We start from the raw sequence: 11,663 nt of genomic DNA, 5'->3' as shown, positions 1-11,663 counted from the left end.
AATAAATGTGGCAAACTTACACTATATATTTTCAGAAAAATAAATTAGCTTAGCCTATATTAGAATCATGACCTGGGGTTACCACATTCATGTATTTTAACCAACTGACAGATTTCATTTTATGTTTGGTATATCATTTACACTTTTTGCATTTTTCTCATCCTATGTGGTGAATATAAACTAGTTCAGTCTTTAGTCAATATCATTTTCTAACTGCCTAGAAGAATGTTCCAATACCAGGCTCTGCAGACAAATAGGGAAACGGTTATTTATTTTAAAAATTACTGATTACAATGGAATAATTTTAAATTACTAAAGGAAACTTTCTATAGGTCTAAAGTTTTAGAAAAGCTTATTTTTTCTGTATGGGGAATGATGCTCTTTTCTGTGGCAATGATTTGAGATAGACCCAACTGGTTGTGGTCAAGCAGCAACCAGGCAGGTACACAGGAGAGCACCACTCTGCAACTGATCTTACACATAAAGTGAAAGAACCTGCAGCTGGGGAAGCCTTATCGACCAAGCAGAAGGTCCCCTATGGCACTATCATGAGTGTTTGGGAACTCAAGCCAGTCCCAGATTGCTGTCACCAGAAGGTAACCTTCTGCCAGGTTCTAACTTCACTCTTTTCTGATCTGTTGTGTTTAGCATCTGACTTAAGACCTTAGAAGCACACTAGCTCATATAAGAGAATCCGAGGCTTAAGACAGGCTCCCAGGAATGACTGCATAAAACAGGGACACTTTTTTTTGAAGGATGTAGTTACAGATGGAGAGCAGATTAGCTATTGTGGTGATGGAATGCAGAAAGCATGGCCTATGTAAATGGGGGTTGCCATGTATTTCCTCTATTTAGAACACTGCTGTTGCAGGTCTTGGCAAGGGACCAACACCCATGGCTAGAGGCTCCTTCCCTAATGATTCTTCCTTCTTCACACAGTGTGATATTTTTAGGATGGCATTTTGTGACAAACCAGCAAGAGACTGAAGAGAGGTGGCTGCTCCAAGACTATAGGATGTACACACTGAATTATAAATCAGGGTGAAAAATAGAAGTGTGCAGAGTACAGTGCTGGTTCTCTTTGGAGACAATGGGTTTTGTTGAAATCAAGTGCAAAGACTAAAACAAGGATAATCTGTCAAGGCAGAATTTTCCAAATACAATCCATAAGATATTGGCTTTAATTCTGGCTGCAACTTTGCAGATAGTGCAGTGTAACACAGTACAAATCAGACCTGCCTGGTAGGGTGGGGAATGGGAGCATATCCAGATTCCAGGAGACAGCCAGCTATTTTCTGTTTGGCTCATTTCCGCAGACCGCTTCTCACTAAACCAAAAGACAAAACACCCATTGGCTTCCAAGAAAGCAGAATCAAGCCTCAACTCTGGAGGTTGCTTCCCAGTCATGTTCATACCCTGATTTGGGGAACCAATGCCTGTGACACAAGCATCTCTCACCAACAGCCACACTGACACCCTCTAATTACAGTACAAGCTGGGCCATCCCAAAGAACAAGTTGTTTGGTAGTTCAACAGCTTTCAGGTTAAATAGTGATAGAGAGGTAGCCGTGTTAGTTTGTTTTGTTAGCTTTCAGGTTACATCATTTCCTCATTCTTCCAGCCCTGATGCAGCTCTTAAATCATCTGTATGCCATGCAGCACATTCTACAAGGGTTTTTTATCATCACAGGTGGGAGTACTTCACTCTCTCCCTTGCCCAGGGATCTAAGGCATCAGCAGAGAAGGACAGTGAACAAATAGGGGGTGGAGGGAAAAATCTTGTGGAGTTGAGAAAGTTCATAAGACAGTGCTTGATGGATTAAACAGCTGGCACTATATCAGGAAACAGAAATAAAATAAAAATACATGTAAAAAGTCGTTTGGGAGAGTTGAGTACAGCAGGAGATGGAACAGCCAGCATTTTGCAATCTGCAATCCATTGCATTGACTTTCTAATGTCAGCCAACAAAAGCTTTGTTTGGGGAAATGTTAAATCAGTAACCTGAAAACTGATGGCTCTTAATGAAAACTTGCATTTGTATTAAAATAATGACTCAAGGCAAAAGGCCTGTTCTTGGATAGGTCTGGCAGGTCTGTGCTCCAAAATTTAATACGACTGCCTCTTTGACAACGTGCTTCATGACTGATATGGAGGAACGAGAAAGGAGTCCATCCTTCACAGCTCACGATGCAGCCTGCTCTATTGAGATGGCCAACAAGATGGCCCGACCTATCATGCTGATTTTAGTCCCAGGCTGTTACACTTTTAAGAACTGGGCTGAAGCTCAACCAAACTCTTTTGTCAGATTACCATCAGTTCCTAGCACGTTCCAGCCATTACTCAACCTAAGTGGGACTCAAATCTGTGACCTCAGGAAGAAAAGTTTCTTCTCTCTGTAGCAATCTTCTGAGCCAGTCCCCTCTAACTGATCTGTCTCAAACCTGGAGGCTGACTGTGCATAGTGGTGATCACAAGTGGGATATTGGCAATGCGCAAGGTACATGTTACTGAATCGTATCTCATATCTTTTAGCAAGAGGGTTAAATGTCCTGATTGCAACAGAACTCAGGAGTGAACAAGAGACAATGTTCTGCTCTCCATTTAGCTTCAGGCATGTTCACCACCTCAGTGATGCAACACGAGCACTGGCTTCCAGGAAGTTCAGGATTGCAGAGTCACCTCTTAGCACTGCTAAGTGTTCTCAGGAATTATGCACAGGAGGTGCCCTGTAGTTAATGGACTGCTCTTCAGACAGCACATCCTCTTCTGTTCAAGTCACCTGGTACAGACTGCATTTGACAGAGGGAATGCAGTTCAGGCTATGGCCCATATGAGAGCTGAGAGAGGAGCCAAGAACCCTTTTTGCATGGAAAGTTTAGAGCACGCAAACTTAAGAATAGACATAGTGGGTCAGAACAAAGATCCATCTAGCCCAGTATCCTGTCTCCCAACAGCGGCCAATGCCAGGTGTCCCAGAGGAGATGAACAGAACACATACTCATCAAGTGATCCATCGCCTGTAGCCCATTCCCAGCTTCTGACAAACAGCCGCTAAGGACACCATTCCTGCCCAGCCTGGCTAACAGCCATTGATGACCTGTCCTCTATATATCTAGCTAACTCTTTCTTGAACCCTGTTGAAGTTCTGAACATCACAACATTCTCTGGTAAGGAGTTCCACAGGCTGACTGTGCACTGCATGAAGAAATATTTCCTTTTATTTTAAACCTGCTACCTATTCATTTCATTTGGTTACCTGCCCCTAGTTCTTGGGTTATGGCAACAAGTAAATAACTTTTCCTTATTTATTTTTCCACTCCAATCATGATTTTATAGACATCTATCACATCCCCCCTTAGTCAACTCTCTTCCAAAGCTGAAAAGTCCCAGTGTTACTACTCTCTCCTCATATGGGAGCTATTCCATACTCCTAATTATTTTTGTTGCCTTCTTCTGAACTTTTGCTAATGCCAAGACACCTTTTTAGAAATGAGGTGACCACATCTGTATGCAGCATTCAAGATGTGGTCGTACCATGGATTTATACGGAGGCAATAAGACATTGTCTCTCTCTTTTTCAATAATGCCTAACATTGTTTCCTTTTCTTGCTGCTGAACATTGAATGGATGTTTTCAGAGAACAATCCACAATGATTCCAAGATCTCTTTCGAGTGGTAACAACTATTTTAGTCCCCGTTATTTTATATGCATAGCTGGGATCATGTTTTCCAATCTGTATTACTTTGTGTTTAACAGCATAAAAATTCATCTGCCATTTTATTGCCCAGCCACCTAGTTTTGTGAGATCACAGTCTGCTTTGGACTTAACTATCTTAAGCAGTTTTGGATGATCTGCAAATTTTGTCCCTTCCTTCAGACCATTTATGACTATCTTGAATAGGATTGGCCCCAGTATGGATCTCTATGGAACACTACTCGTTACCACTCTCCATTCTGAAACCTGACCATCTCCCTGTGCCAGAGGTCTGGGAGCACCTTCTTACCCCCTTGCAGCCCCCTCTTGAATGCTCAGGGAGCATGCCCTGCTAGGATCATTCAGTTAAACAAGCTGAGTAAGTCATATGCAGGTCTCTGCTCTTGAATGGCAACTTCAGCAGAGAGCGCTGCCTCTTCCCCTTTGTTCCATTTAGAATGGACCTCTGTTTGGAGAGTACTAAGCAAAACTCTGCCGTATCACAGGGGCTGACTCACTGCACAGCTATTAGCAGGATCTAATGAATTGCAACAAGAATAGCTGATGCAAAGGAGGTTCACCAGATAGCTGAGGATGTGCCAAGAGTGTTTATTCCTACCAATATACTGAACAGACAAAGATGGATGAGTAAGATTGATAGGAGACTAAGGTATATATGGGCCATCCCTAGGGGGTTGCAGGGCCTGGGGCAACTGATGGTGGAGGGGGTTGCAGGCCCAGGGCAACCATCCTGCCTCTGCTCCACCCCTTTCCCAAGCTCCTGCTCTGTACACCCCCTCCTCTTGCTGTTCTGCTCCACCCCTACCCTAGAGCAATGTGAGCTGGGAGCTTGCAGGGGGGCTGGCCCGGGGTGGCAGCAGGGGTCACTCCCCATGCACTCACTGCGGCAGCCTTCTCCCAGCCCACAGCCCCCTGTTTCTCAGTGCTGGTGGGCAGTGCATCACCCTGGGGTGGTGTGTTCTGCTTCTTGCTGCTACAGTAAAGCAGAGCACTATGGGATGGGAGAGGACAGCAAGTGTAATGGAGCAGGCTGCCAGCCGCTCCAGCTCCCACCATTGCAGTGGAGACAGGCGGGGAACCAATCCCGATTGCTACCCCATGCCAGGCCTCGCCCCCTCAGGTAATCACCCATACCATCCATTGGATGGTTGATTCAGCCCCGCACAGGGCCACCCATAGCGTGGGGCCTGAGACAGCCACAACAACCATCTTCTGGATGTATGAACCAGAGCAATACTGCTGAAGACCTAAATTGGTGGTGCAGAGCGGCTTGCAGACAAACCCTAGCACAGTACCTGCCAGGAAAAGCATTCACTGTCACCCACCTATGGATGATGGGATCTCTAAACTGAAGCATGGCTCAACAGGTGAGCAGGTTGCACAGCAAGTCCAGCCATGGGATGAAACTTCCACCAACTGGCTAAGGTAACACAAGGACATTTGGTGAATTTAGCCTAATTCCAAATGGGAATATGGCCATGTCACAAATCCACCATATCATAATTAGGGGCCTGCCAAAGGATTTAAAAATTGTAAACATCACAACTTCAGTTATTTAAACTTGAAATTTCACAGTGTTGTAATTGTAGAGGTCATGACCCACACAGGAATTTTTTGGGGGGAGTCACAAGGGTATTGTAGTGAGTCTTGTGGTACTGCTACCTTTACTTCGGCGCTGCTGATGCTGATGGTGGTGGCAGCACTGCCTTCAGAACAGTGGCAGTTGCTGGCTGGGAACTCAGCCCAGTTGCCACCAGCAGCAACACAGAACTAAAGATGGCACAGGACTGTATTACCCTCCTCAGTGAGCAGCCACCACTCTCTGGCCACTCAGCTCTAAAGGCAGTAGTAAGGGTGACCTGGTGTGATATTACCACTCTTAGTTCTGTGCGGCTGGTGGCGGGATGCTGCCTTCAGAGATAGGAGCCTGGCCAAAGAGAAGTTACTCACCTGTGTAGTAACGATGGTTCTTTGAGATGTGTCCCCGTGGGTGCTCCACAGTAGATGTCGGGCTTGCCCCGGCGCCACAGCTCAGAAATTCTTCAGCAGTCTCCGTCGGGTCACGCATGCGCCGATGCGCGTCAGCTCTTTGCACGCTTACAGTCACGTGCGCGATCCGGTCCCCGCCAGTTCCTGATCAACCGCTCCAGATGCCCCTGAAAAACACACAAACAGAGCTCCGAAGTGGGGAGGAACGGGTGGGTAGTGGAGCACCCACAGGGACACATCTCAAAGAACCATCGTTACTACACAGGTGAGTAACTTCTCTTTCTTCTTCAAGTGGTCCCTGTGAGTGCTCCATAATAGGTGACTACCCAGCAGTAACCCCCCCGAAAATGGAGGTGGGTACCGGCTTTATGCGTAGCTTGCCCGTGAAAGGACTGCTGTTGGCACGCGTGTATCCTCATCAAGCATCCTGTGCATGGCATAGTGCTTGGCGAAGGTGCCATAGGAAGACCACGTCGCCGCTCTGCAGATATCTCTCAGTGCGATTCCTTTGAAGAAGGCCGTTGACGCTGCCATCGCCCTAGTAGAGTGGGCCCTTGGCGGAACTGGCAGAGGAGTCTTGCGAAGCTCGTAACACAGTCTTATGCAAGACACAATGTGATTTGAAATCCTCTGTGAAGATAGCGCTTCTCCTTTTGACCTGCATGCAATGGACACCAGGAGTCTGTCCATTTTCCAGAAAGGTTTAGTTCTATCGATATAGAAGGCCAGTGCCCTTCTTACGTCAAGTAAGTGCAACCGTGCCTCTTCATTTGAGTTGTGAGGCTTAGGATAGAACGAGGGCAACACTATTGGTTCGTTAATATGAAAATCTGAAGAGACCTTCGGAAGGAAGGCTGGGTGCAAACGTAAGACTACCGCTTCTTTTGAGCATATTGTGCAGGGTGGTGTGGACATTATGGCCGCGAGCTCACTCACACTGCGAGCTGACATGATTGCCAGGAGGAAAGTCGTTTTAATGGTAAGTAGTCAAAGGGGGACCGTAGCCAATGGTTCAAAGGGTGGTCCCGAGAGGGTGTGCAAAACTAAGTCTAAACTCCATGACGGCGGTATTGGTTTCCAAGGGGGGTACAGATTTACCAACCCCTTTAGGAAACGCGAGACAACAGGATGGGCAAATGTGGTTGATCCATCCTCTTCATGCCGAAACACTGATATAGCCGCCAGATTCACCTTTACAGAGGATAGAGAAAGTCCCTTTTGTTTGAGTTGTAGCAGATAGTCCAGAATCATAGGTATGGTGGCATCCTGGGGTGTTAGCTGCCTGGAGGAGCACCAAACGGAAAAACGCAACCGTTGGTGCTGATAAGTCTTTCTGGTAGAAGTCCTCCGACTACATTCAAGGACTTGTTGTACTCCCTCTGAGCATGTAGTCTCTAAGGCGCCTAGCCATGGATTAACCATGCTTGTAGCCGAAGTCTCTTCGGGTGTGGATGCAGTATTGACCCCCGAGCCTGAGTGAGAATGTCTGGTACTGTTGGTAGGGGAAATGGCCGATGCTGTGCCATGCGTAGAAGCAATGGGAACCACTGTTGCCGGTCCCAGGTTGGGACTATGAGTATCATGTGTGCTCTCTCCCTTTTGGCCTTCCCCAAGACCTTGTGTATAAGTGTCATGGTAGGGAATGCATAAAGTAGAGGACCCTTCCATGGGATCATGAAGGCGTCCCCCAAAGACCCCTGTCCCATGCCTGCTCTGGAGCAGTATTGGGGACATTTCTTGTTGTCCCAGGTGGCGAACAAGTCGATTTGGAGAAAACCCCATCTGCAGAACACTTGGTGAACTAGGTCTGAACGGATCTGCCACTCGTGAGTGGGCGCAAAATGTCTGCTGAGCTGGTCCGCCTTGACGTTGTGGACACCCGATAAGTATGAAGCCTTTATGGTTATATTGTTGGCAATGCACCAGTTCCACAGTCGGACCGCCTCCACACAAAGTGTACGAGACCTGGCTCCCCCCTGCCGGTTTATATAAAACGTGGTGGTGTTGTCGGTATTCACGCCGACTATTTTTCCGCGCAGATAATTCTGAAAATGCCTGCACGCATTGAACACTGCTCTGAGTTCTAATATGTTTATGTGCAGTGTCTTCTCCGTGGGGGACCATAACCCTTGAGTGGTTTTGTTGTCCATGTGTGCCCCCCATCCCGTATGGGAGGCATCTGTTGTAATGAACACAGTAATTTGTGGTTGGCGGAAGGGCACCCCTGTTAGAAGATTCTTGGGGTTTTCCCACCATGTTAGCGACCTTCGTGCCTTTGTTGTAAGTGACACCCTCTTGTGAACGGTGTGGATTGAGGGTTTATACACGGTTGCCAAGCAATGCTGCAATCCTCGCACGTGCAGCCTGGCATTTTGCACCACAAACGTGGTGGTCGCCATATGCCCCAATAGTTGTAAGCACGTAAGAACTGGAACAATGGAGCTGTACGTTATTAGTTGTATGAGAGACTCGATGGTGCGAAAACGAGCCTCGGGTAGATATACCCTTGACATGACTGAGTCTATCCGAGCCCCTATAAACTCTATATTTTGCGTGGGGCCGGTCTTTGACTTTGAGAAATTGATGATAAGGCCCAATGAGGTAAATGTGTTTGTAGTGATGTGTATCATCCATAATACCTCTGCCTGGGAAGTTCCCTTTAGCAGGCAATCGTCCAGGTATGGGAAAATGAAAACATCCTGTCTGTGTAGGTATGCTGACACCACCGCTAAGGTCTTGGTGAAGACTCGGCGCTGAAGAGAGGCCAAATGGAAGGACTCTGTACTGAAAATGATCTGTGCCAACAATGAACCGGAGAAAGCGCCTGTGGGCTGGATGAATTGCGATATGAAAATACACATCCTGTAAGTCGAGAGCTGCAAACCAATCTCCATCGTCTAGTGCTGTGATTATTGAAGCCATAGTAGTCATCTTGAAGCGCTGTTTGCGTAGATACTGGTTTAGTGCGCGTAGATCCAAAATGGGCCTCCACCCTCCTGTCTTCTTTTCCGTCAGGAAGTACCTGGAGTAGAAACCTTTGCCTTGAAATTGCTCCGGTACTCTGTCCACCGCCCCTATGAATAGGAGGTGGTCCACCTCCCGCCTTAATTCTGGTAGGTGAGAGGGGTCTCTGAGGAGGGGTGCGGTGGGAGGATTTGGTGGAGGTAATGAGTGGAAGAGGATCGTGTATCCCGTGTTTACAATCTCCAATACCCACTTGTCCGAAGTGATGCTTTTCCATTGTGGGTAACATGGCTTGAGTCGGTGATGGAACATGTACTGAGATACGGTCTTGGCTTCGCGACCCTCGACATACCCATCAAACCTGCTGTCTTGTACTTTGCCCTGAGGAAGCATTGCCCTGCTGAGGTTGACGCCTAGGGCCCTTGTAATGTGATTGTTGATGACGTCCCTGATCATACCCCCGTTGAAATTGGGTACGTTGCTGTTGGTAACCATAACGGCGTTGTTGAGGATAAAACTTCTTCCTTCTGAACGGTGGGGTATATATTCCCAAAGTCCGAAGTGTCACTCTGGAGTCTTTGCTCGAGTGTAGGACTGAGTCGGTTGATTCAGCAAACAATTTTATTTTGTCAAAGGGGAGGTCTGCAATTTTGACTTGTAACTCCTTGGGAATGCTGGATGTGTGAAGCCATGACTCCGTCCGCATTACCACTGCAGTGGCTACGGCGCGGGCCGCTGTGTCCGCCACATCCAATGCAATCTGTACGCCTGCTCGAGAAGCCGCATAGCCTTCTTGTACGATTGCCTTAAGAATAGGCCTTTTATCCTCCAGAAGGAAGTCCATGAGGGCGGTAAGTTTAGAGTAGTTGTCGAAATTGTGGTTCGACAAATGAGCAGCATAGTTGGCCATGCGGAGCAACAGAGTAGATGAGGAGTAGGCTTTTCTACCCAGGAGATCCAGCTTCTTTATATCCTTGTCCAGTCCCCCAGATTTGTACTGGGACGATTTGGACCTGTGTTGAGACGATTCGACCACTAGCGAATTGGGCTGTGGATGACTAAATAGAAATTCCATACCTTTCGCAGGGACGAAGTACTTTTTGTCCGCCCTTTTGTTGGTAGGAGGAGCGGATGCCGGAGTTTGCCATATGTTAGTGGCTGTCTCCATGATTGCATCGTCCAAAGGAATAGCTATTTTAGAAAAGGACGGGGGCCTGAGATTTTTAAGGAGTCTGTGGTGCTTCTCCTGCACCTCCACCACTTGAATATCTTGAGATTGAGCTACCCTTTTAAACAGCTCCTGGAACTGTTTCAGGTCATCTGGGGGAGAAATGTCTCCAGGAACCACCGCCTTGTCTGGCGAGGATGAGGAGGCATCACTATGGTATCTCTCCTCCAATTCCTCTGGATCCTGGCTGTATTGGTATGATTGTCTTTTTGAAACTTCAAGGTGGGGTTCAATGTCTTTCGACCCAGCCTCTGATTGGGGAACTTGCGGTGTTCCCCCAGGTGGAAGCTGTACACTGTGGCGTTGAGGGGGAGTTGACGGGGATCCATGGTGAGATGTGGACCTCCTATGCTGACACCCTGTATAATGATGGCGGTCATAGCAACAGGGACAGGGGCCTGGTGATGGGGACCTGGACCACGACCCAAAGATGTAAGGGTGGTGCAAGGAATGCCGTGACTGTCGAGATGACACCGACGTATGGGGAGAGACTCTGTGGGAATACTCATAGGGGTCTCTGCTAGATGATGGAGAGAAGCGTGCAGCCCCCTGAGATGGACTCTGAAGAAAGGGAGATGGACGTCTGTGGCAGGCTGAAGGTGTTGCTGCCCGTCGAATCTCCGGTGGTGATCGTGGTGACAGAGGCAGCGCAATTACCTCAGGGGAGGGGCTGCGGTGCCCGGTCTTTGTTTTAGCTTTTGCCCTCTCAGGTGGTCTTATCGGTGGGCTTGGTACCGTAGCAGGTGTCATGCTGGTTTCTACTGCTCCTGGTGCCGTCGTTGCTGGTGCCGTCGTCCTCGGTCCCGTCGATCCCGGTGCCGTCGTCCTCGGTGCCGTTGTCCCCGGTGCCTCTGGGGGAGCTTCGCTCGGTGCCGCAGTAGCCGGTGCTGGTCTGTCCAGTGCCTGCACGGCTCTCGGTGCCATCTCCCCAGTAGCTGTAGGCCCTTGGGCGGTTACATGTGCCGCGGCTTTACCAGTGGAGGAAGCCAGCGTGCGCGGGCCTTTCGTTGCACTCGTCCCACTCCCAGAAGTAACGGGCAGGGATCGAGCAGGAGAAGCTCTTCTTTTCTTCTGCACAGAGGAGGTCAAAGAGGCAGCCTTCCTCTTGTGCGATCCTGAAGAGCCCTCCGTATGCGTTGTCTCTGATGAGGCCGGTTGAAGTGCTTTGTCAAATAGCAGCATCTCCAACCTCATTTCCCTATCTTTCCTAGCCCTATTCGTCAACTTGGAACAATGGGAGCACTTCTGGGGAACGTATGTCTCCCCGAGGCAACGGATACATCTGCTATGGCCATCCGAAGCAGGCATGGCCTCCCGGCAAGATTCACACTTCTTAAAGCTGGGGGATGACATTGTTAAAGCTCAACTCTGTGAGTCCTTAGGTGCTAAGAGCACACTTAACAGTCAATTTGATAACAATAACAACCGTTGGCCTTTGGAGGCTTGACAAAAAAAACCAGCAGGCCCGCCTGGAGGTGGCTGCTGCAGTCTTTAAGATAGTCTGTTACTTTTAAACGAACTGTAACGAGGTAACTAAACTATAACAACTATATAACTGCTAACTATGAAATATAACTATTAACACAAGAAAAATAAGATTTATCTGTCTCGGGCGTTGGAGCCGGAGAGGATTCCATCTGCAGCCGTTGGCGGTTGAGAAGGAACTGGCGGGGACCGGATCGCGCATGTGACCGTAAGCGCGCGAAGAGCCGACGCGCATCGGCGCATGCGTGACCCGACAGAGACTGCTGAAGAATTTCCGAGC

Source organism: Carettochelys insculpta, chromosome 19 (assembly GCF_033958435.1).
Source record: "Carettochelys insculpta isolate YL-2023 chromosome 19, ASM3395843v1, whole genome shotgun sequence".
Classification (NCBI taxonomy): Eukaryota; Metazoa; Chordata; order Testudines; family Carettochelyidae; genus Carettochelys; species Carettochelys insculpta.
This window is presented reverse-complemented; position numbering follows the sequence as displayed.